The sequence below is a fragment of the Bufo bufo genome, chromosome 1, assembly GCF_905171765.1.
Source record: "Bufo bufo chromosome 1, aBufBuf1.1, whole genome shotgun sequence".
In the NCBI taxonomy this organism is placed as follows: domain Eukaryota; kingdom Metazoa; phylum Chordata; class Amphibia; order Anura; family Bufonidae; genus Bufo; species Bufo bufo.
The window spans coordinates 485509703-485537172 of NC_053389.1; the positions used below are offsets into that span (position 1 = coordinate 485509703).

A 27470-nucleotide genomic window follows, 5' to 3' on the forward strand; every position below is an offset into this window, starting at 1 on the left:
ATACATATGGGTCCAAACTCTGAGACCTGCACCTATCTCCAGAACGGGCACCTGAAAGTGAAGGACAACTAACTGTACATCTGCATCATGCTCTCCATTCAATTCTATGGGAGTTCTGAAAATAGCTGGGCGGGTGCACTCAGCTATTTATGGCAGTCCCATAGACATTAATGAAGAGCTCACTATGCAAGCTCAGCCACCGCTCCATTAATTTCTATGGTAATGCTGGAGATAGTCGAGCTAGAACTTGGCTATTTTTAGCAGTCCTATAGAAATGAATGGAGGTGGCTACTGTCCACTCAGTTTGGGGTCCTGATCTGGAGATAGGTGTGGGTCCCAGAGGTAGCATATAGAACACCTTTAATTTCTATATTCCCACAATTACCAAGCCAGTTTTGATGATAATTATTTCAATTTATATCCTTGCCTTCAAAGTGCCATAACTCTTTTAATTTTCTCTTAACCTAGCTGTATGACTGCTTTTAAGAATTATATTTTGCAATGGTACCATTTAATGCTCCATGTATAACGCATAAAAATAAACCTGAAAAATTAATTATTTGCCAGATGGAATGGAAAAGAAAACAGAATTCCAACATAGTTTCTGGTTTTGTTTTTAGAGCTACATGGTAAAAATGACATTTTAACCATATTCTGCAGATTACTATCGGTATGGTGTACTAAATTTACATATTTTATTTTTTTTTACTTTTAAAAACATTTATAAAACATTTGCATTTTTTTATTTTTTTATTGGTACAGCTGTGTGAAGGTTTATTTTTATTTTTTTGTGAGATGAGTTGTAGTTTTTATTGTACCATTTTGATAAATTTGTAATCAATTTGGGCGGTGTGGTGACCATAAAACTACAACTCTGGTATTGGGATTGTTTATCGTATTTGTTGTGGGAGATAAATAACTCAGTTATGTTTCAATTATGTTTTTGTTATATGATAAGTGGAAAAGGGGAGTTTTTTTTATTTTTATATTTGTTTTTTACCCAGTGAACATTTGCTCTTTTGCTCTCCTGTACAATAAACTGCACTTCAGTATTGTAGTGCATTGTGATTTTACAACAGTTGGCAGGGCTTAATAGAAATAATATGATAGCAGGCCCAGGGGCCTTCACTAGGCCAATTGCTGCCATGATAACCTCTCTCCTAACGGCCCAAAGCAGGCCGTAGGGTTTAAATGGCCAGTATAGAGTTATCTCCAGTCATGACCAGTGCAGGTGGGTGTCAGCTATATAAAACATCCAGTACCTACCGTGTATGGAACTACCCACCATTATTCAGCAGATAATTCAGATAATTGCTAAGAGTTGGAATAACCCTTTAAAGTGTAACTGCCGTTTAATTTTTTATACACCCTGCTGTATAAATGCTTTTTGCTTTATAATTTAGTCTTTTTAAGTTTCACCTCATAATAACACCCAGAAATGTGTGTCACTTTCACATTGAGCAGGCCTCTTCTCACAGCATTGTCATGTGCAGGCCGTCTCCTCTCTGATATAAACAAGATACGGGGGAGCACTGGGAGGAATACAGCCCTGAGTGCCTGGGCTCCGGAAGAAAGTGGAGGGGTGGGCTGCTTTAGATGCTGCTTTCTCCTGAATGGTAGCAGCTAGAATCATGCAACTGATCATGTTTGAAAGCGGACATTCCAGGCTTTCATACCAGAATGACAGCTAAAGTCCAAACAACAGAGGAGAAAGCACTGTTAGAAATCAAGTCAGGAATATTTGCGGGTAAAACCTGCTTTTACTTTCACTTTCAGCTGCATTCACTGCATCCCAATTTCTATCAGTGATATCTTTCCCTGAACTGAACATATTGCTGTCATTTTGGTATTGTATGAAAGCTTGGAATGTCAGCTTTCAAGTAATACCTATAATTAGTGATGAGTGAGCATGCTCAGCCAAATACCGGTTCAGCTCGAGCATCGCTAGTACCGCATGTGCTCGAGCGCCATGCTCGAGTTTCCTCCCCGCACGTTTTGCGGCTGCTAAGCAGCCAATAAACGTGCAGGTGAGTACTGCCATCACTGTAAGTCCTTTTAAGGACTACTGTGTGTGTGTTTGACAGCAGGAAGATATTTTTATTTAATACCTATTAATAACATATACTGTACACCATCCACAGACTGTGTCTTTTGCATAAATTCAAATAATCATTGCCACATTTATTGTCTATAGTGTGCATTTAATACACATCCGTGACATATACAGTACACCATCCGAAAACTGTTTCTTTAGCGTAAATTTAAATAATCAGGGGCCAGTCCTCATCTACTGTCACTGTAGTGCGTGTGTGTAATACACATCCGTGACATATACAGTACTCCATCCGAAAACTGTTTCTTTTGCGTAATTTCCAATAATCTGGGCCTAATCTAGTTTCCATAGTGTGTTGTTTTCTGTTGCATATACAGTACGCCATCCGAAAACTGTTTCTTTAGGGCAAATTCCAATATTCTGTGTGTTTCTGTGACATATACTGTCCTGCATCCGAAAACTGAGTTTCTATTGCATATTCCAAAAATCTGGGCCTAATCTAGTGTCCATAGTGTGTTGTTTTCTGTGACATATAAAGTACGCCATCCGAAAACGGTTTCTTTAGGGGAAATTCCAATAATCTGGGCCTAATCTACGGTCCATAGTGTGTGACTTTCTGTGACATATAGAGTATGCCATCCGAAAACTGTTTCTTTAGGGCAAATTTAAACAATCAGGGGCCATTCCTCATCTACTGTCTCTGTAGTGTGTGTGTGTGTAATACACATCCGTGACATATATGGTACTTTATCCGAAAACTGTTTCTTTAGGGAAAATTTAAATAATCAGGGGCCATTCCTCATCTACTGTCTCTGTAGTGTGTGCGTGAAATACACATCCGTGTCATCTACAGTACTCCATCCGAAAACTATTTCTTTAGTGTAAATTCCAATAATCTGGGCCTAATCTAGTGTCCATAGTGTATGGCTTTCTGTGACATATACAGTAGGCCATGCGAAAACTGTTTCTTTAGCGTAAATTTAATTAATGAGGGGCCAGTTCTCATCTACTGTCTCTGTAGTGTGTGCTTGTAATACACATCCGTGACATATACAGTACTCCATCAGAAAACTGTTCTTTTTGCGTAAATTTTAATAATCTAGGCCTAATCTAGTGTCCATATTCTGTGGGTTTCTGTGACATATACTGTCCTACATCAGAAAACTGAGTTTGTATTGCAAATTCCAATAATCGGGGCCTAATCTAGTGTCCATAGTGTGTTGTTTTCTGTGACATATACAGTACTCCATCCGAAAACTGTGTCTTTAGCGGACTGTAAAACAATCTGCACCACATCTAGTGACAAAACTATTAATATGAAGAAGGCGAGCACTAAGGGACGGGGAAGTTGGCATGATGCTGATGGTGCACGCAGAGGCCATGGCCCTCGGCGTAATGAAACTGTGCCTGCTGCCAGTGCACCAGAAAAAAAAAAAAAAACATCCACCGTACCCAGCTTCATGTCCAACTTATCTGGGCGGCGCAGGACAACACTGTCCAAGTCGGACCAGTGCGATCAGTTGGTCGGTTGGATTGCTGAAGATAATGCTTCCAGTCGGTTAAGCACAACCCTCTCTTCCACCAAGTCCAGTCTCTGTAGCCAAGAGTCTGGTCAACCAAATCCTCTCTCTGATCATCCTTCCTCCCACCATGGAGAGGCTTGCCAAATGAGAGATCCCACACTTGGATATTCTGAAGAGCTTTTTCCAGCACCACTATTACACCCGCTTGAAGAGGGACCTGAAATATTGTGCCCTGATTCCCAACCTCTTGAGCCTTCACAGTCTCAAGAAGATGACGGTGGTGAACGGCAATCATTCGTTCACGAGGTGAATGATGATGAGACACAGTTGTCAATCAGTGAGGTTGTGGTTAGGTCAAGTCAGGAGGATGAGCAGAGTGAGGAAGTGGAAGAGGAGGTGGTTGACGATGAGGTCACTGACCCAACATGGGAAGGTGAAAAGTCGAGCAAGGACAGCAGTACAGAGGGGGAGGGATCCGCAGCACCGCAACAGGCTGGAAGAGGCAGTAGGTTTGCAAAAGGGAGAAATCAGCCCACACCAAACAGGCCCGCAACCCTTACACCGAGCACCCCTATGCTTAAATCTACTTTGCCAAGGGGTAGGTGTTTCGCAGTATGGCGCTTTTTTTATGAAAGTGCAGATGACAAAAGAGTGGTAGTTTGTAACCTGTGCCATACCAAAACGGGCCGGGGCGTGAACACTATCAACCTCACCACCACCAGCATGATCCACCACATGGCATCCAAGCACCCTAATAAGTGGGTCGAACGCCTGGGTCCACAATCTGGGTCTGCGGGTCACACCACTGCCTCCTCTTCCCCTATGTTACGCACTGCTGGTCAATCCACTGTCAAAGGTGCAGGCCCGGATGCCCCTCGCCCTGCAACTGGACCTTAGCATTAACCATCAGCTTCCCCTATAGCTACGGCCCTGGTCTGCATTCATCTGCAGGAGACCATGATACAGCTCCACAGATTCTTTCCATCTGCATCTTTCTAAACAATCCAGACTCAGTCATTGTGCCACTATGTGGCCTCCTCATGCTGCCATCTCCACACCATGTCACCTTGCCACTGATTTTTATCACCATGGTGCTGCTGATGCAGATTAAAGGTGCTTAAAGTTATCCCTATGGGGTCACACCTGACCAGTCAATCTGTCCTGGAGGCTGGTTTTAAAGTCAGTATAAAACTGAGTCTGCTTATATAGCACCTACCAGTAGCCATTTGGCTCCAGGGGAAGTATATAGTGGGCTCAGCATGCATGTTGGTACTTGCATCCCTGGATCCGATGAAAGCTGTAATGGCACCGGACTTTGTGTGGCTGTCATGGCCCATAAACAGGTAGGAACTAGTGTTAGGGACCACTCTATAGAGGCAACCTTGACGTGGTGAGTGGCTTATTATGCTTTGGCCAAAATGTACACCAATGCCTCATCCAGCATAGAGGCAGGGCAGAATGCTGGTTGCAGAGTGCTATTGCATTTGTATTTTGCGTTTGTATATGTATTTCGCCATAGCGATGTGCACCTGCATACAGGGTTGTGCTGACTGAATCACCCACATTTTTTCTATGTTGTATCGATCAGGCAGTGTAAGTGACAGACCAAACTCTGACAGACCAAACTCCCCGTTTAACGCACCGCAAACAGTCCATTTGCACAACCGCAAACTCCCTATTTGCACAAGGTTGGATACCAAGCTAGCCATGTCCCGTTCCTTGTCCTCACCGATGTCATTGAAGGTCTCTTCCTCCACCCAGCCACGTACAACACCAAGGGTCCCCGAAAGGTGACAACAAGCCCCCTGGGACACCAGCTGTGGTTGGTCTTCCACCTCCTCAAAGCCACCTTCCTCCTCTGACTCCTCTTCTTCAAACTCCTCTCTCTGCATTGCCGCATGTCCAACAATCGACGATGACAAGGCTGCTTCTGATGGTGATGGTTACCACAACTCTTCCTCTTCATGCTCATCTATGGCCTGATCCAGGACTCTTCGCAGGGCACGCTCCAGAAAAAATGCATATGGGATGAGGTCGATGATGTTGCCTTGGGTTTGACTGACCAGGTTTGTCACCTCCGCAAAAGGACGCATGAGCCTACAGCCATTGTGCATGAGCATTCAGTACCGCGGCCAAAAAATACCCAGCTCCGCAGAGGCTGCTCTCTTTTTTTTAAATTATAAAAAATCTGTTCTTGCCAGTTTAATCTCTGTTTTGTCCCCTATCAGGGGCCGGTGTATGGAATAGATTTTAGGAACCGGGAGATGGAAAAAGATGCTTGGTCAGTTCTCTCACTTCCAATTTGGGGCACTGCGCGTGCGCCGTGCAATGTACTGTGCTACCCTATATGAGTGGTATGTTAAGTAGTACTATTCCTATCAGTTTAATACCTGTTACGTCCCCTATCAGGGGCCGATGTATGGAATAGATTTTAGGAACCGGGAGATGGGGACGTGTATCAAATAGAGTTTAGACAACCGCAAAGAGTTGACAATAGTTGACACACTTATGACATAAATTTTATTCCTCTATGTGTCAATCTTGGTGTAGTGAGGACTGTGCTCGTGCGCACGTTTGGGAGATTGCAGGCGATGGCGGTTTTTCAAAGCCTATGGTCGTGCTGAGGTAGTTCAGTGACAGTTAAGTGACCCAGAAAACAATGATTCTGCAGTGTGGGCCCATTGTTGGCCTAGTATGCTTTAATGATCACCTTAGATGATCACAAGGAAAATTAATGTTTTTTCTATGCAAAATTATCCAGCCGATCACTTTTGGTCTTTTCACAATGAAGCAACGACCTTATCATCTGGGGTGTGCCAACATTTCCATTGCCAACACACTCATAGAGGTGATCGCTTCATTGTGATACTCAAGCCCTGCTTCCGTTGTCACACACCACTTTGCCGATCTCCAGTTGGTGCGGGGTCATCCACTGATCCACCTGTGCGTTCAGGGCGGACAGGAATGCTGGTCCGGTGTGACTCTCTGCTTTCTGGCAAGTCAACCCCAAGACGGCGTGACACTGTCGTATCCGGGATGTGGAATAGCCCCTGGGGAGCTGGGGGGGTGCAGTTGATGTGGAGCAAGACGCAGCAGCAGAAGAGGACTCAGCCGAGGAGGTTAGCGAAGAGGATGGAGTAGGAGGAGTAGAGGAGGTGGCAGCAGGCCTGCCTGCAAGTCGTGGCGGTGTCACCAACTCCTCTGCAGAGCCACGCATTCCATGCCTGGCAGCAATCAGCAGGTTTAACCAATGCGCAGTGTACGTTATATACCTGCCCTGACCGTGCTTTGCAGACCAGGTATCAGTGGTCAGATGGACCCTTGCCCCAACATTGTGTGCCAGACATGCCATGACTTTCTTTTCCACAATAGAGTACAGGTGGGGATTGCCTTTTGTGAAAAAAAAATTTGGCCGGGTATCTTCCACTGCGGTGTCCCAATAGCTACAAATTTTTTGAAGGCCTCAGACTCCACCAGCTTGTATGGTAAAAGCTGGCGGGCTAAGAGTTCCGACAAGCCAGCTGTCAGACGCCGGGCAAGGGGGTGACTCTGTGACATTGGCTTCTTACGCTCAAACATTTCCTTGACAGATACATGACTGTGGGCAGATGAGCAGGAACTGCTGAAGGTGAGAGGCGGATCGGCGGGTGGTTGAGAGGGGGCAAGGAGGACCTCAGTGGTTGACATGGCTGAAGATGCTGGACCAGGAGGAGGATGGTGGCTTTGAGTTTGTGTGCTGCTTGTACTCATCATGTGTTGATCCCATAGGCGTTTGTGATGTTAGATCATGTGCCTTCGCAAAGCAGTTGTACCTAGGTGGGTGTTGGACTTCCCAAGACTCAGTTTCTTTTGGCACAGGTTGCAAATGGCATCGCTGTTATCAGAGGCAGACACACACAAAAAATGCCACACTGCTGAGCTTTGCAATGACGGCATTCTGGTGGTAACAGCATGCCTTGATTGGTGTGCTGTCTGGCTGACCCCTGGTGCAGATACATGCTGTCTGACTGTGCCACTAGCTCCTTGCGACGACCTCCCCCTGCTTCCAACTCGTCTCCTCCTCCTCTCTGTCTCCCCATCTGAACTTTCCCCCTGTTCTTCTTCTCTTCGAGCGGGCACCCACGTGACATCCACGGACACATCGTCATCATCAACCGCTTCACTTGTATCTGACAACTCAGCAAAGGAAGCAGCAGCGGGTACAACATCATCATCATCATCACACCGTACGTCCATGTGTGTAATGCTGCCTGACTGAGACATATCACTGTTATCTACATCCTCTGGCAATAATGGTTGCGCATCACTCATTTCTTCCAACTGATGTGTAAATAACTCCTCTGACAGATCAAGTGAAGCGGCTGTGGTGCTAGTGTTGGAGGTGGCGGCAGGCGGGCGAGTGGTAACTTGAGAGGTGCCTGAAGCTGAGCTGGAGGAGGATGGTGCGTCAAGGTTCCGAGCGGAAGCTGTAGAAGATTGGGTGTCCTGTGTTAGCCAGTCAACTATGTCCTCAGAACTTTTCGAGTTCAGGGTACGTGGCCTCTGAACACTGGGCATTATTCTAGGGCCAAAGGAAATCAGAGCACCACGACCACGACGGCCCTTGCGGGGTGGCCTGCCTCTCATTTTTTTTATATTAGTGGTACTATGCGTGCAAGGTACTGTGCCACCCGATATGAGTGGTGGGCAGTGGGCACAGTACTTTCTGTGGGCCTGACACACACTGGCAGGCAACTGCAATTATATTACAGAGAATTTTTTTTAAACTTTTTTAACTGCAAGCTACTGTGCCACCAGATATGAGTGGTGGGCACTGGCAGTGGGCACAGTACACTCTGTGGGCCTGACACACACTGGCAGGCAACTGCAATTATATTACAGAGAGAAAAAAAAAAGCAGACTGATGTACTAGCCCTAAAAAGGGCTTTTTGGGCTACTGTCAGGACGCTGTCCTTACAGCAGATCAGATGAGTCTTTGAGGACTGGAGTGGACACAGCCGGCCTGCACCTAAAATCTTTTAAAGGGTCAGCTCAGCTACTGGCCCTCAACTCAAATCTTTTACTAGGTCAGCTCACATGGAGGCCTGCGGCTCAAATCTTTTACAGGGTCAGCTCACATGCAGACCCTCGCATAGAACTTTTTAGAGGGTCATCTCAGCTGCAGGCCCTCGCATATAATGTTTTACAGGGTCAGCTCACCAGCAGGCCCGCATCTAAAATCTTTTACAGGGTCAGCTCACCTGCAGGCCCGCAACTCATGCTGCCTTGCTTTGAAGTAGTAGCCGTAGCCGTTTATCAGGCTCCCTCTCCGAAATCGAACAAGGATTCCCTGTTACCGTGCCCCCATGCTGTTCCCGATCCATTTCGGTGGTGTTTCTGTCACTTTCTGACCTTTTCAAATTGATCAGGCACCCACCCCTCTTCAGAGCAGGGGATGCCTGGTTGTTTCCCATTGACTTCCATTATACTCGGGTGTTTGGCCGAGCACACGAATATAGCAATGTGTTCGGGACGAACACCCGAATACTTTGGTGCTCGATCATCACTACCTATACTATCTCAAGCTGGTACCAAACCAGAGATATGAGCAGCTAAAGCATTCCCTTTCTTCCTCCCTGTCAGTCTGGAGGAGAATGAGGGAGCAGCTGCAGAGCTGACAGGAGGAGAGAAAGATAATAAAAAAAAAATATATAGAAATGTAAAAATGTGACATTATCATCATTGTAGTGACCCACATAATAAAACTACGTTAAAACACAATAAAAAATAATAATCCACAAAATAATGTAAAAATTGCTTTTTTTCATATCTTTCCCCCTAAAAAGTTATTTAATACACTATATATGCCACAAAAAGGTTCCTAAAAAAACTTTGAATGTGAATATTAAGAGGCTAAAACAAATGCTTACTGATTTTATGTAATTGCAGGGCTTGTCTCTGGTTAGCTGTATGTGAGAGGATACACACTGCTCTGGGGTAGTGAGGGAGGTTATCCACATTCTGATTGGTCCTGCTGGTTCATGTAAGGAGAGCAAGGGGTTATGAGAAGTGAGGGAAATACAGGATGGCCTCAAGGACATGGGAAACATCACCACAGGAAGTGCAGCAGAGGCCATTTTAAGAAAATGCTGAAATAGAGGCACAGAGAAGTAGGGTTGCTAAAGGCTGAATACAGACATCAGATAAAAGAAAAATTAACTGAAAAATAAAACTTCATGATTACCTTCCCTTCAGCATCACATATGTTACACTTTAAGCAAGAGAGGACTTTTCTGTCAATCTCAAAGATAATGCTGATTGATAGTGTTGATCACGAATATTCGAATTTCGAATTTTTATCGCGAATATAGGTACTTTGAAAATTCGCGAATATTTCGAATATAGTGATATACACTCACCTAAAGAATTATTAGGAACACCATACTAATACGGTGTTGGACCCCCTTTTGCCTTCAGAACTGCCTTAATTCTACGTGGCATTGATTCAACAAGGTGCTGATAGCATGCTTTAGAAACGTTGGCCCATATTGATAGGATAGCATCTCACAGTTGATGGAGATTTGAGGGATGCACATCCAGGGCACGAAGCTCCCGTTCCACCATATCCCAAAGATGCTCTATTGGGTTGAGATCTGGTGACTGTGGGGGCCATTTTAGTACAGTGAACTCATTGTCATGTTCAAGAAACCAATTTGAAATGATTGGAGCTTTGTGACATGGTGCATTATCCTGCTGGAAGTAGCCATCAGAGGATGGATAAATGTTCTCATTCTGTTTACGCCAAATTCGGACTCTACCATTTGAATGTCTCAACAGAAATCGAGACTCATCAGACCAGGCAACATTTTTCCAGTCTTCAACAGTCCAATTTTGGTGAGCTCGTGCAAATTGTAGCCTCTTTTTCCTATTTGTAGTGGAAATGAGTGGTACCCAGTGGGGTCTTCTGCTGTTGTAGCCCATCCGCCTCAAGGTTGTGCGTGTTGTGGCTTCACAAATGCTTTGCTGCATACCTTGGTTGTAACGAGTGGTTATTTCAGTCAACGTTGCTCTTCTATCAGCTTGAATCAGTCGACCCATTCTCCTCTGACCTCTAGCATCCACAAGGCATTTTTGCCCACAGGACTGCCGCATACTGGATGTTTTTCCCTTTTCACACCATTCTTTGTAAACCCTAGAAATGGTTGTGCGTGAAAATCCCAGTAACTGAGCAGATTGTGAAATACTCAGACCGGCCCGTCTGGCACTAACAACCATGCCACGCTCAAAATTGCTTAAATCACCTTTCTTTCCCATTCTGACATTCAGTTTGGAGTTCAGGAGATTGTCTTGACCAGGACCACCCCCCTAAATGCATTGAAGAAACTGCCATGTGATTGGTTGACTAGATAATTGCATTAATGAGAAATAGAACAGGTGTTCCTAATAATTCTTTAGGTGAGTGTATATTCGTAATTTTGAATATTCGATATTTTTTTTATTATTATTTTTTTTTATATTAGATTTTTTTAATCAGTACACATAATCCCTCCCTGCTTCTAGCTTGTGGGCCAATAAGAAGGCTGCAATATACTTGACTTTAGGAGTAGTGTTGTTTGCGAATTTTGCTCTATATTCTTTTTTTTTTCGAATATTCGCTATATTGATATATTCTTGTTTCAGCAATATAGCGAATATTCGAAAAAAACGAATATAGAGCTATTTAGCTAATATAGTGCTATAATCTTTTTTTTTATAGTTATGGTGTTGATGTTATGGTGTAACATCCCGATGCATCTTCGATAGTGATGATCGAGCATGCTCAGCCGAACACCTGTTCAGCTCGAGCATCTCGAGCCGAGTAATGCATGAGCTCGAGCGCCATGCTCGAGTCTCCTCCACGGACGTTTCTTAGTGCTACGCAGCCAATATACGTGCAGGTAAGTACTGCCCTCACTGTAATGCCAGTAGCCATGTTGGCTACTAGCATTACAGTGATTGGCTGGCCTTAACGCGTCATTGGGTGCTTTATAGTACCCGATGGCGGATGTTTGGCTCATTCGTAGTCAGGGAGAGCTGAGCATAGGAAGGGACAACAGAGTGTAGGGAGTGTAATAGGAAGAATTTTATACAAAAAAACTTTTCAGTGACCCAAATGTCCTTTTAAGGACTATTGTGTGTGACAGCAGCAATATATATTGTGCTAAACACCGTGTAATAGGCCACTGCGGACATTTCAATTATTTGCGCCACATCTTTGTAAAGTGTGTGCATCCCTAAAATATCAGTGATATCCAGTGTACTTTTTCCTTAGACGGTGTCTTCTGCTGACAGTTTAATTATCCGCGCCACATTTCTTGTGTAAAGTGTGCGCACCCTTAAAATATCAGTGACATCCAGTGTACTTTTTCCGTAGATGGTGTCCGCTGCGAACATGGGGATTAGTTGAGCCACATCTCCAGTGTAAAGTGTGCACATCCCTAAAATATCAGTGATATCAAGTGTACTTTTTCCATAGACTGTGTCCGCTGCTGACAGTTAAATTATCTGCCCCACATCTCCTGTGTAAAGTGTGCACATCCCTAAAATATCAGTGACATCCAGTGTACTTTTTCCGTAGACGGTGTCCGCTTCTAACAGTGATCTTACCAGGGCCACATCTGCAGTGTAACGTGTGCGCTTCAAAAATGTATCTGTGACATACATTGTAATTTTTTCGTAGACAGTGTCCGCTTCTGACAGTGACCATACCAGGGCCACGATAAGGAGAAAAGAGACCGGCACTCGCTTGTTTAGATAATCTTGCTGTGATTTATTGTCACATTCCAGTGACTCGTTTCGGCATACAATCTGCCTTTGTCAAACTGTCACAGTTTGACAAAGGCAAATTGTATGCCGAAACGCGTCACTGGAATGTGACAATAAATCACAACAAGATTATCTAAACAAGCGAGTGTCGGTCTCTTTTCTCCTTATCTACAAGGGACTCCAGCCCTGAGACATGTGCACCACTACTTTACTTCTAACTGCAGTGCCGATTGATATCTTATTACATACCAGGGCCACATCTGCAGTGTAACGTGTGCACTTCAAAAATTTATCTGTGACATAAAATTATATTTTTTCCGTAGACTTTGTCCGCTTCTGACAGTGACCTTACCAGGGCCACATTTGCAGTGTAATGTGTGCGCTTCAAAAATGTATCTGTGACATACAATGCAATTTTTCTGTAGACGGTGTTCGCTTATGACAGTGACGTTACCAGGGCCTCATCTGCAGTATAACGTGCACGCTTCAAAAATGTATCTGTGACATACAGTGTGCACTTTATATACAAGTAAATATACAGGAAAGAATGTTTCCTAACAATGTTTCCTCTAAAATCGATTTTATCTTCCGGTTTGTGCGTATTATTGTCAGTCTGTAAAAGTGGCGTACTACTACTCGGACAACATTGTTCCCAGCAGCGATTTGGGAGTCCAAGATGCATCCAGACATCCTCCCCATGCTGTTCCTAAACCATTTTGGTGGTGTTTCCATCAATTTCTGACCTTTTCCTTTGAACCAGGAACCCTCCTCTCTTCAGAGCAGGGGGTGCCTGGTTTAATGCTCGGGTTCTCCCATTGACTTCCATTATACTCAGGTACTCGGTAGAGCACCCGAGCATCCTGATATGTTCAGCCCGAGCCCCCGAGCACCATGGTGCTCGACCAACACTAATCTTCAAACTTCTTGGTCCCTCTGAGCTTTCAAGCAATCAAGCCCTACAGAACTGATAAATACTATGTTTATTTGTATTTAACTGTGATAAATGTCTTCTGTTTGTAACATTTATTCCTGTTTGCTGATTAACTGCAGTCCAAGCACTTAAAAGTCTACTAAAATTGGGCCATTTTGAGTAAAGAATTTAATAAAAATGTTTCATAAATATGATGCTCAATCTATACTAAGGATGAGCAAATTTTTTAAAAAAAATTAAATTCTGCAAATACATTTTATTCTACGGAAATGATGCAAATTAGCTTTCCTTTCAAAAAGGAAAATAAAGAGAAAGGTGCCTAACATATGGTGGAAAAATCCAACCGAAAATCCACAGGTACAGATTTTTACGCATGGATTAGGATACCGATTTCTGTGCTGATGAATTCCCGTTTGAAATAAATAGAGACATTAAGCTTCAGAATATCCATATTATTTATGCATTGGGAATTATTTATGCATTGGGAATTGACAATTTTATGTCACATAAGATAAAATGGAGAAAGTCTTTATGTTGCAGATTTTGAGGTAGAATTTTTTATCGCATGTGAAGGCAGAATGTCTAGTAGGTGAGAGGAGCTTTATAGGTCAGGTGATACTCCTCTCGGTTTCTGGGAAAATATATGCAACTTAGACTTCCTTTCAAATGGAAAAATCAATGCTCAAACTTTTAAACAGGCCTTGAAGCATAAATTTGGTCTCATATACAGACAGCTGATTTGGGATGATTGCCACTTATCAGTGCAGAACAGATAAAACTGGCTTAGCTATGTGAAATGAGGTAGTATTTCTCCTTATGGAGAGCACTTATAGGCCAGGCAATGCTACTCTGAGTTTCTGGAGAAAATACTGTACATACATATTAGCTTTCGTAAAGAAGAAAAGATAATTTGAAAATGGTTTTCCCAGAAAACCTTGCCTGACCTATAAGACCCCTCACATGTACTAGGCACTCTCCATAAGGAAGCTCAGGGTGCATTCAATTATGGCTGAAAATTCCTCCAGAAAATCTGTAATAAAAAGTTTTCCCCCATGTTATCCTTTGAGGCTGAACATTGTCAATCAGTGCTGTGTGTTCTACTGTGGAATTAACATTGTGCAGTGTAAGTCATGATTTCTTGTGAAATTTCCCTGATATATGAGGGGCAATTTCTATCTTCTACCCAAACAAATTTGAAGAAATTCTGATTCTACTGAATCAGAAATTTTTTAAACAATTCAGGTTGAATTTTGCTTCTAAACTAATGAATCAATTTGTTCATCTCTATTCTGAACACCTTATTTCTCAAGGTATTTATACCACACAACTCAAATAAGTATGGTACATTGATAAATTTCCCCCTTACAGCTTTATATCCCTGCTTCCCTATACCTAGTATATTACAAAACTGGATGTCTCTGCAGCCACCACTAGGGTGAGCTTAATGTATGGGAATTTATACAGTTATCACTGAACTCCAAATGACCTGTACCCATTCTTTGCATTGAGCTCCATCTGCGGATAGCTGTCTTGTTTTTCTGTCTGAAACCAGCAGGAAAAGGAGTTCAGAGCTGGTCTCCCTCTAACCCCTCACACAATAGCAGTCATGCAGTCTGACTCCTTGATGAGTATGCCACTAGACACATTACCCTGGAATATAATTCTAGACTCACCTACTGGGTAAAATGCACTGCTCAAAAGTCAATAAGAGCTTTGTCCACTTTTCATTTCCCATCCAAAAATTTAATATTGCAAATAAAATATATTTTCTACCTTGTGTAATGAACTTGAAGTTGACAGTTCATAATTTTCCAGAATTTAAGCAAGCAGGAGAACATCTGTATCTCTTCAAAATTACTTTAATAACATTTTTAATTTTTTTGGTGATTGCTCTGTGACAGTTTTTATAACAACCAAATCTGCATTAAGCAATTTAAAGCAAACAGAAAGAACATTAAAAATAAACAAAAACAATGAGTCATTTATTCTTATGAAATCTGTTTTGGGAAAATCATTTTATAAGCAGCAGTGGATGAGAAATTATTTTTTATGCCAATGCTACTTAAAAATGTCCCTTAAAGTAAATTGATGTTCATCTGAAATACAATTCTGCTACAATGGAGAGAGATTTGGGTTCAGGTCACAATTAGTACCCTACTCTTAACCCTTAAATTCAATGAACCACAAAACTTAAAAGAAAACTGTGGTTGTACAGAATGGCATGGTTACAGTAAAAGATGTCAAGTCTAGAAATATCATTTTAATATGATTTGCTATTGTTGTTTTTGAACTGCTTATTGTAATCTCCAAGAATTCATTGCAGAGATTGCTATATAAATCTGCTTATTAGATGTTTCCCAAAGGGGGCAGTAACAATAAGAATCTCTGATAAGCTAAGCCTAATTAAAGCTTTTATAGACACATAGCATGAGAGCTAAATTCTATTGTAATGTTACACTAAATCCCATGGAGTATACTTGTCTCCCATGCCAAAAAAGGCTAAAACTACAAATGAAAAGCTATGTTAGCTTACGGCTTTTTAAAAAAGACTTTAATTCTTTGCTTCTGTAGCACACAGTTTATATTGTATCTGCTAGAATAAAGAAAATATACCTCTTATAAAGCTATTTAATTAAGCATAGTTGTTAATATTTTAAGGTGGGTAAGGTGACTGAATTGTGCACCTTTACATGAACTTCAGATGATAATTAATTAGCTTGTAAGCTCTCTTAGGCTTCCCCTCTGTACCAGTTTGTTAATAGTTTTATTCTGATTATATTTGTGTTTTTATATTTGTGTTTTATTTAACACCTCTTGATGTACAGTGCCATGGAATTAATGGCACATAATAATAATAATAATAATAATGGGTGGAAGCATTTGAATAATTAGACATTTCTTTTGTATGCTGTTTATATTATATATATATATATACAGTACAGACCAAAAGTTTGGACACACCTTCTCATTCAAAGAGTTTTCTTTATTTTCATGACTATGAAGGCATCAAAACTATGAATTAACACATGTGGAATTATATACATAACAAACAAGTGTGAAACAACTGAAAATATTTCATATTCTAGGTTCTTCAAAGTAGCCACCTTTTGCTTTGATTACTGCTTTGCACACTCTTGGCATTCTCTTGATGAGCTTCAAGAGGTAGTCATCTGTAATGGTCTTCCAACAGTCTTGAAGGAGTTCCCAGAGATGCTTAGCACTTGTTGGCCCTTTTGCCTTCACTCTGCGGTCCAGCTCACCCCAAACCATCTCGATTGGGTTCAGGTACGGTGACTGTGGAGGCCAGCTCATCTGGCGCAGCACCCCATCACTTTCCTTCATGGTCAAATAGCCCTTACTTTCAAAGTTTTCCCAATTTTTCGGCTGACTGACTTACCTTCATTTCTTAAAGTAATGATGGCCACTCGTTTTTCTTTACTTAGCTGCTTTTTCTTGCCATAATACAAATTCTAACAGTCTATTCAGTAGGACTATCAGCTGTGTATCCACCTGACTTCTCCTCAACGCAACTGATGGTCCCAACCCCATTTATAAGGCAAGAAATCCCACTTATTAAACCTGACAGGGCACACCTATGAAGTGAAAACCATTTCAGGGGACTACCTCTTGAAGCTCATCAAGAGAATGCCAAGAGTGTGCAATGCAGTAATCAAAGCAAAAGGTGGCTACTTTGAAGAACCCAGAATATGACATATTTTCAGTTGTTTCACACTTGTTTGTTAAGTATATAATTCCACATGTGTTAATTCATAGTTTTGATGCCTTTAGTGTGAATCTACAATTTTCCTAGTCATGAAAATAAAGAAAACTCTTTGAATGAGGTGTGTCCAAACTTTTGGTCTGTACTGTATGTATGTATATATATATATATATATATATATATACACAGGGAGTGCAGAATTATTAGGCAAGTTGTATTTTTGAGGATTAATTTTATTATTGAACAACAACCATGTTCTCAATGAACCCAAAAAACTCATTAATATCAAAGCTGAATATTTTTGGAAGTAGTTTTTAGTTTGTTTTTAGTTTTAGCTATTTTAGGGGGATATCTGTGTGTGCAGGTGACTATTACTGTGCATAATTATTAGGCAACTTAACAAAAAACAAATATATACCCATTTCAATTATTTATTTTTACCAGTGAAACCAATATAACATCTCAACATTCACAAATATACATTTCTGACATTCAAAAACAAAACAAAAACAAATCAGTGACCAATATAGCCACCTTTCTTTGCAAGGACACTCAAAAGCCTACCATCCATGGATTCTGTCAGTGTTTTGATCTGTTCACCATCAACATTGCGTGCAGCTGCAACCACAGCTTCCCAGACACTGTTCAGAGAGGTGTACTGTTTTCCCTCCTTGTAAATCTCACATTTGATGATGGACCACAGGTTCTCAATGGGGTTCAGATCAGGTGAACAAGGAGGCCATGTCATTAGATTTTCTTCTTTTATACCCTTTCTTGCCAGCCACGCTGTGGAGTACTTGGACGCGTGTGATGGAGCATTGTCCTGCATGAAAATCATGTTTTTCTTGAAGGATGCAGACTTCTTCCTGTACCACTGCTTGAAGAAGGTGTCTTCCAGAAACTGGCAGTAGGACTGGGAGTTGAGCTTTACTCCATCCTCAACCCGAAAAGGCCCCACAAGCTCATCTTTGATGATACCAGCCCAAACCAGTACTCCACCTCCACCTTGCTGGCGTCTGAGTCGGACTGGAGCTCTCTGCCCTTTACCAATCCAGCCACGGGCCCATCCATCTTGCCCATCAAGACTCACTCTCATTTCATCAGTCCATAAAACCTTAGAAAAATCAGTCTTGAGATATTTCTTGGCCCAGTCTTGACGTTTCAGCTTGTGTGTCTTGTTCAGTGGTGGTCGTCTTTCAGCCTTTCTTACCTTGGCCATGTCTCTGAGTATTGCACACCTTGTGCTTTTGGGCACTCCAGTGATGTTGCAGCTCTGAAATATGGCCAAACTGGTGGCAAGTGGCATCTTGGCAGCTGCACGCTTGACTTTTCTCAGTTCATGGGCAGTTATTTTGCGCCTTGGTTTTTCCACACGCTTCTTGCGACCCTGTTGACTATTTTGAATGAAACGCTTGATTGTTCGATGATCACGCTTCAGAAGCTTTGCCATTTTAAGAGTGCTGCATCCCTCTGCAAGATATCTCACTATTTTTGACTTTTCTGAGCCTGTCAAGTCCTTCTTTTGACCCATTTTGCCAAAGGAAAGGAAGTTGCCTAATATTTATGCACACCTAATATAGGGTGTTGATGTCATTAGACCACACCCCTTCTCATTACAGAGATGCACATCACCTAATATGCTTAATTGGTAGTAGGCTTTCGAGCCTATACAGCTTGGAGTAAGACAACATGCATAAAGAGGATGATGTGGTCAAAATACTCATTTGCCTAATAATTCTGCACGCAGTGTATAGCAATAAACTGTATATAAAATCACACATACTTTAACACTTTTCTTAGTAGTGTTCTCAAAGATTTTAAGAAAGTTACCTAGAACAAGAAATGGTATAAACTAAAAGCATACCCCATTTGGGTGAGTACACACCTGCATCTGAACAGAATACCAGAACTGCTGTATCTGGCATAGCTGATCACCAAGGCGGCCTGCCTGCCTGATCTCATTCACTATAATGTGTAGTGATGAGCGGCAGGGGCTATATTCGAATTCGCAATATTTGGCGAATATTTTGAGGAATATTTGAAAAAAACTAATATATAGCAATATATTGAATATATTGCTATATATTCGTTTTTAGAATATTCGTAATTTTTCATCATTCATCTGAAGTGAACAGTACACATGATTTCTCCCTGCTTAGGTTGTCTGGTTCACAAAAAAGAGTTCTTATCTGTCCGGGCTCCCTAGGATTTCAGCCCGCTCCAGTCAGTGCCTGTTGCCGTGCACGTGGAGTGTCCCCATCACCATGAGAACGCCTTGGGGTTAGAATATACCATCGGATCTGAGTTTTCACGATCTCACAACAGCAAATAATCTTGTCATAAGACTATGCAACCAATAGAGGGTGCTGTTCATGAGTTATGAACAGCGTCCTCTATTGGTTGCATAGTCTTAGGAGAAGAGTATTTGCTGTTGCGAGATCATTCTCCCAGAAGGGCATCCCTGAACTATATGGCCACGTTCAGCGGCAAGTTAATATATCTCTAGCACACAGTGTCGGTGCCAAAATAAGATCACCAAACTGGTCAGTCGCAGCCAGGGCGCCATCAGTGACATTATAACTTACGCCTTCTTTCTGGAACATGCATTGCGTCGTGTCATTGATCAAGCCGTCGAGGAGCAGGAGTTGGAAGATGAGGAAGTCGCAATGCTGGATGAATTCCCAGGGGGGGCTACTACATCTGAGACAAGTCAGCAGGAGTCTGAAGAGGAGTCAGAGGAGGATGGTGCCTGGGGGGAGGAGGAGCAAGAAGAGCAGGCTTTAAACTTTGCATGGCAAGACCACTTACTGTTATCTCACATATATATTCTTATTATTAGTATAGCCAAATTTACCACCCTAACTCCTCCCAAAGCTTTTACACTACATAGACAGTAATATACCGAAATTGTTCCCGATTGGTTTGCTATTACTTTGTGGAACGTTTCGCCAAATGGTTTACGAAATATCGGCGTTTTTGTGGCAAAATTGGTCCCATAGGAATGAATGGCGTAATGTTCAAAACTATAGTGGTTGCTGACAAAAGCTAGAGTGTGAGCTGAAAAATCAGGACATGATTTCTAAACTGCCACCACTCCCTCATTTTCAAGCCCACTTACACAAATCTTATATCAAAATGTTCAGCTATCCCTGCTGCCACTAACACTGTCCATGGCTAAGCCATAGTCCTGATATTTTTCACAATATGACCATTTGTTTGGAACTCACGCCGCCCATTGATAATTCATTGAAACTCCACTCTAGCCACCTCAAATTTGAAGGACAATTTCGAAACTGCGACTGTGCCTTAATTTTTAATATTTCAGAGAAATACTATGCATCAAAATGTAGGTATGGGTCTTATGATTCTCACAATATAAAGCTCTTCACTGTAGGATTTATAATTTTTAAACTACAACCGTTTGAAGATGGCAACCACCAGTGAAGTGAGCAAGTTGGAGCAGTTTGTTTTCAAACGGTCTTCTCTGACCTTGCTGTAGAGCGAGTTGCCATAGGAACCCAGGTGTGTGAGCAGCCAGCAGAGTGACAAAAGCTAGAGTGTGAGCTGAAAAATCCGGACATGATTTCTAAACTGCCACCACTCCCTCATTTTCAAGCCCACCTACACAAATCGGCTGCTAATGTTTTTATAAATGTATTTTTTAATGTTACTATGAAGCACTTTGGGCAACAACATTGCAATTAAATGTGCTATATAAATAAATAAAAGTTGAAATGCATTTCTCACTATCAAGCTTGCCATGTGCACTTTTTAAATTTGATCAATCAATTGGTTAGTGTAATGTTTACTATCTTTACTCACTCTCAACATTCCACACAGTTACTCTGCCCACTCCATAAAGTTACTCTGCCCAGTCCAACCTTTCCACAGTTACTCCAGCCACACAACAGTTACTCAAGCCACTCCACCCAGTTACTCCGCCCATTCCAGTTGTAGACTACTGGTGGAGGCAAGAACACTTCACACAACTTCCCCAGAAATTGTAGCTTTTCTAGTTACTTGTTCTTTTCTGTCCGGTGAATGTCTAATGTTTGGGGCCTGTACTAAACTGGCCTGCAGTAAAATTGATATTGAAAGGCCGTCTAATATACCTCCAGCCACATAATCATTCAATTATTTATGTACGTTGAATGCATAATTTTTGGGGCCTGTAATCTAACTGGCCAACAGTAAAATTGTCATATGGTGACCGCCTAATGTACCGTACCTCCAGCCACATTATCAATTGTTCTTTTCTGTCCGGCAAATGCCTAATGTTTGGTACCTCGGAGGAATTCAACACCTGTTGACGAGCACGTGATATTGAATTTCAACTATTATCATTTGGTGTTTTTTCAAGAGGGGGGATTTCGTTAGCCATTTTTTTTGTCCAATTTTATGTTTTTTGTTCTTTTAAACATGTATTTGACATCTATTTTTACTGGCCTGCAGTAAAATTGATATCCAATAACCATCTAATATACCTCCAGCCACATAATCACTTGATGTTTTCTGTCAGTTGAATGCCTAATTTTTGTAGCCTGTACTCCCGTGACCTAAAATAGAAATTTTCTAGGCTCCAGCAGGGCACATTTCTGAGTATTTCCCTTTAAGACGCATAAAAATGGCCCCTGATTAAAATACATATTTTTAGGGGGAATTTTTGCCATTCCTCCTCTGGTATGTCACTGTCCATGTTGTGGGACGATTTGTGCACTTCTTGTATGTATTTGGTGGCTGCAAATATGACCTGATAGTTTTTCAGGTTCGCCCGCCATTAAAGTGAATGGGGTCCGCTGCGAACTTGCAGTTCGCAAACATTTGATCGCGATTCATCCCGGCCGATGTTCGTCCATCACTACTGGTTGGGGACCTGGGCGTTAGATGTCTTGTTTGTTGCGTAGGAGATAGTCTGAGACCGGGGGGGCCCTTCCCTAAAAAATTTCCCCTTTTGTTACCTCTCGACTTTTCTCTAGAGTCCCGTCTATTTCCCCTAATAGTACCCCTGCTAGACAGGTTGCCCTGCCTGGCGAGAATCGTATTCCGCTTTGCTCGCTTATCAACACGCACTGTGTAGCAACAGAGAATCGCTCCTACAGCCTAGACCTAGAGACGAGGATGAAGGCCCCATTCGTATGGTTTGCACTTTTGACTCCGCTCATCGGGAAGTAAGGCACGTACTTGAACAATACTGGAGTATAATGCAGGCGGATCCAGACATTGGATATCTTGTCGGGTCTGCTCCGCCTATTACATTTAGACGGAGTCACAATCTCCGTGATCGCCTGGTACATAGCCTTTATGTATCTTCTACCCCGCGTACCTGGTTAGCGCACGGCTTTTACGGACACTTTTAATTGTGGAAATTGTATAGCGTGCGACTTTATCGGTATGGGCAAGTCGTTCACAGGTATGTCCAGTGACAAAGTGTACATGATACGCTCATTCATAAACTACAAAACTAAAGGGGTGGTGTATCTGGCCTCCTGCAGTTGTGGCATGAAATATGTTGGCAAGACAGCCCGTGAATTTAGATGGAGAATAGGCGAACATCTAGGGGACGTTGGGAATGAAAGAGACCCCGAAACTGAGCAGACCGATCAGAAAAATAGATGTTTCTGATCAGCGCTTAGCAGGTGCAGGACGCACTCATGCACACAGATATTACAGTTGTTTTCAAAATTATTCAACCCCCACTGAAATCGAGTGTTTTGGCCAGTTTGACATTGATTTTGATAATTTCAGTCATCTTGTATACAATTAAATCAAAGAGGCACTTGTAAGTCAGACAAATATAACATAACATTTATAATGAAATAACCACAAATGTCTTTTCTGTGCTCACATCATTATCAGTTTTATTCAACCCCCAAGTGACATTCAATCTTAGTACTTAGTACAACATCCTTTTCCAGTTATAACAGCTTTTAAACGTGAAGCATAGCTTGACACAAGTGTCTTGCAGCGATCTACTGGTATCTTCGCCCATTCTTCATGGGCAAAAGCCTCCAGTTCAGTCACATTCTTAGGCTTGCGCGCTGCAACTGCTTTCTTTAACCCCTTAAGGACACAGCCTTTTTACACCTTAGGACCAGGCCATTTTTTGAAAATCTGACCAGAGTCCCTTTAAGTGCTGATAACTTTAAAACGCTTTGACTTATCCAGGCCGTTCTGAGATTGTTTTTTCGTCACATATTGTACTTCATGACACTGGTAAAATGAAGTCAAAAAAATTATTTTTTTTGCACCAAAAAATACCTAATTTAACAAAAAATTTGGAAAAATTTGCAAATTTCAAAGTTTCAGTTTCTCTACTTCTGTAATACATAGTAATACCCCAAAAAATTGTGATGACTTTACATTCCCCATATGTCTACTTCTTGTTAGAATTGATTTGGGAATGATATTTTATTTTTTGGGGATGTTATAAGGCTTAGAAGTTTAGAAGCAAATCTTGAAATTTTTCAGAAATTTACAAAAACTCAATTTTTAGGGACCAGTTCAGGTCTCAAGTCACTTTGCGAGGCTTACATTATAGAAACCACCCAAAAATGACCCCATCTAAGAAACTACACCCCTCAAGGTATTCAAAACTGATTTTGCATACGTTGTTAACCCTTTAGGTGTTGCACAAGAGTTATTGGCAAATGGGGAGGAAATTTGAGAATTTCATTTTTTTGTCTAATTTTTCATTTTAACCCATTTTTTCCACTAACAAATCAAGGGTTAACAGCCAAACAAGACTGTATCTTTATTGCCCTGACTCTGCCGTTTACAGAAACACCCAATATGTGGCCGTAAACTACTGTACGGCCACACAGCGGGGCGTAGAGTGAAAGGTGCGCCGTATGGTTTTTGGAGGGCTGATTTTTATGGACTGGTTTATTTACACCATGTCCCATTTGAAGCCCCCTGATGCACCCCTAGAGGAGAAACTCCCTAAAAGTGACCCCATCTAAGAAACTACACCCCTCAAGCTATTCAAAACTGATTTTACATACATCGTTAACCCTTTAGGTGTTGCACAGGAGTTATTGGCAAATGGCGATGAAATTTGAGAATTTCATTTTTTTGCCTAATTTTCCATTTTAACCCATTTTTTCCACTAACAAAGCAAGGGTTAACAGCCAAACAAGACTGTATCTTTATTGCCCTGACTCTGCTGTTTACAGAAACACCCCATATGTGGCCGTAAACTACTGTACGGGCACACAGCGGGGCGTAGAGTGAAAGGTGCGCCGTTTGGTTTTTGGAGGGCTGATTTTGCTGGACTGTTTTTTTGGCACCATGTCCCATTTGAAGCCCCCCTGATGCACCCCTGGAGTAGAAACTCCATAAAAGTGACCCCATCTAAGAAACTACACCCATCAAGGTATTCACAACTGATTTTACAAACTTTGTTAACCCTTTAGGTGTTGCACAAGATTTAATGGAAAATAGAGATACAATTTCAAAATTTCACTTTTTTGGCAGATTTTCCATTTTAATATTTTTTTTCCAGTTACAAAGCAAGGGTTAACAGCCAAACAAAACTCATTATTTATGGCCCTGATTCTGTAGTTTACAGAAACACCCCATATGTGGTCGTAAACTGCTGTACGGGCACACGGCAGGGCGCAGAAGGAAAGGAACGCCATACGGTTTTTGGAAGGCAGATTTTGCTGGACAGTTTTTTTTTACACCATGTCCCATTTGAAGCCCCCCTGATGCACCCCTAGAGTAGAAACTCCAAAAAAGTGACCCCATTTTAGAAACTACGGGATAGGGTGGCAGTTTTGTTGGTACTAGTTTAGGGTACATATGATTTTTGGTTGCTCTATATTACACTTTTTGTGCGGCAAGGTAACAAGAAATAGATTTTTTGGCACGTTTTTATTTTTTGTTATTGACAACATTCATCTGACAGGTTAGATGATGTGGTAATTTTATAGAGCAGGTTGTCACGGACGCGGCGATACCTAATATGTATACTATTTTTTTTATTTATGTAAGTTTTACACAATGATTTCATTTTTAAAACAAAAAAAATGTTTTAGTGTCTCCATAGTCTAAGAGCCATAGTTTTTTCAGTTTTTGGGCGATTATCTTAAGTAGGGTCTCATTTTTTGTGGGATGAAATGACGGTTTGATTGGCATCTATTTTGGGGTGCATATGACTTTTTGATTGCTTGCTATTACACTTTTTGTGACGTAAGATGACAAAAAATGGCTTTTTTTACACCGTTTTTATGTTAATTTTTTTACGGTGGTCATCTGAGGGGTTAGATCATGTGATATTTTTATAGAGCCGGTCGATACGGACGCGGCGATACCTAATATGTATACTTTTTTTTTATTTATGTAAGTTTTACACAATGATTTCATTTTTGAAACAAAAAAAATCATGTTTTAGTGTTTCCATAGTCTAAGAGCCATAGTTTTTTCAGTTTTTGGGCGATTATCTTGGGTAGGGTATGATTTTTGCGGGATGAGATGACGGTTTGATTGGTACTATTTTGGCGTACATGCGACTTTTTTGATCACTTTTATTACCTTTTTTGGGAAGTAAGGTGGGCAAAATTTCAATTTCATCCTAGTTTTTTATTTTTTATTTTTATGGCGTTCACCGTTTGGGTAAAGTAACATAACCGTTTTATAGATCAGGTCGTTACGGACGCGGCGATACCAAACATGTGTAGGGAATTTTATTTTTTTCATTTTTAATCAGTGATAAATGTGTTTTTTGATTTTTACTTTTTTTTCACTTTTTTTAACTTTTTTTTTGACCCAGACCCACTTGGTTCTTGAAGATCCAGTGGGTCTGATGTCTGTATAATACAGTACAGTACAATATATATTGTTCTGTACTGTATTTTACTTACACTGAACAGATCTATGCTTTTAGCACAGATCTGTTCAGCACCATGGACAGCAGGACGCCTGAGAGGCGTCCTGTTGCCATGGGAACCTTCCCCGTCTGCTCAGAACTGCGCAGACGGGGAAGGGTAAGCACAGGGCTGAGGGGGGCTCTCTGGGGGCTCTCTCCCTCTCCCATCGGGGGGCTGCAAAGGCACAGCAGCCCCCCGATGGGAGAGGGAGGGAGCTCCCTGCGCTGTTAACCTTTTCCATACAGCGGTCCGTACGGACCGCTGTATGGAAAGGGTTAACGGCTGACATCGCATCGCAGATGTCAGCCGTTTATACCAGGGTGCCAGCAATGTGCTGGCACCCTGGTATCCCCACTAGAAACCAACGATTATACAAGGGGAGGCGGGCGGGGGATCGCGATCCCGCCTGCCGCACCGCCCGCCTCCCGCACCGCCCACACTGCCCACAACCCTCCCCCTGCACCTCCCACCGGGCTAAAATCACTCGGGGGGTGCAGGGGGAGGGATACAGATCTATTTTAGGAATACTAAAGTTTCTGATCCCCGCGGTCAGGGACCGCAGGGATCAGAAACTGCAGAAATCGCAGCAAACCGCAGGTCTGAATTGACCTGCGGTTTGCCGCGATCACCGACATGGGGGGGTCACGGGACCCCCCCGCGCATTTAGCCTAGGTGCCTGCTCGATGATTTGAGCAGGCACCGGGTTCCGATCACTGCCGGCCGGGCGGCAGTGATCGGAACAACACATGACGTACCGGTACGTCATGTGTCCTTAAGTACCAGGACATCATGACGTACCGGTACGTCATGTGTCCTTAAGAGGTTAAGTCCCACCAGAGGTTCTCAATCGGATTTAAGTCTGGTGACTGCGATGGCCACTTCAAAATGTTCCAGCCTTTAATCTGCAACCATGCTCTAGTGGACTTGGAGGTATGCTTGGGATCATTGTCCTGTTGAAAGGTCCAACGTCTCCCAAGCCTCAGGTTTGTGACGGACTGCATCACATTTTCATCCAATATCTCCTGGTACTGAAGAGAATTCATGGTACCTTGCACACGCTGAAGCTTCCCTGTACCTGTAGAAGCAAAGCAGCCCCAAAGCATGATTGACCCCCCACCATGCTTCACAGTAGGCAAGGTGTTCTTTTCTTCATAGGCCTTGTTCTTCCTCCTCCAAACATAGCATTGATCCATGGGCCCAAACAGTTCTAATTTTGTTTCATCAGTCCACAGAACACTATCCCAAAACTTTTGTGGTTTGTCCACATGACTTTTGGCATACTGCAGTCGACTCTTCTTATTCTTTGGAGACAGCAAGGGGGTGTGCCTGGGAGTTCTGGCATGGAGGCCTTCATTACGCAGTGTGCGCCTTATTGTCTGAGCTGAAACTTCAGTACCCACATCTGACAAATCTTTTTTCAGTTCCTCAGCAGTCACACGGGGACTTTTCTCCACTTTGCGCTTCAGGTACCGCACAGCAGTCGAATTAAGCATCTTCTTTCTGCCACGACCAAGTAGCGTTTCAACAGTGCCCTTTGCCTTGAATTTGCGAATGATGCTTCCTATGGTGTCTCTTGGTATGTTTAACATCT

At 42.2% G+C, this 27470-nt stretch overlaps 1 protein-coding gene across 1 annotated transcript in view; it reads left to right on the top strand.

Annotated features, from left to right (window-relative positions):
• Positions 1 to 27470, top strand: part of TRHDE (thyrotropin releasing hormone degrading enzyme) — a 1599235-nt gene that overhangs the window by 897277 nt on the left and 674488 nt on the right. The window lies entirely within an intron of this gene.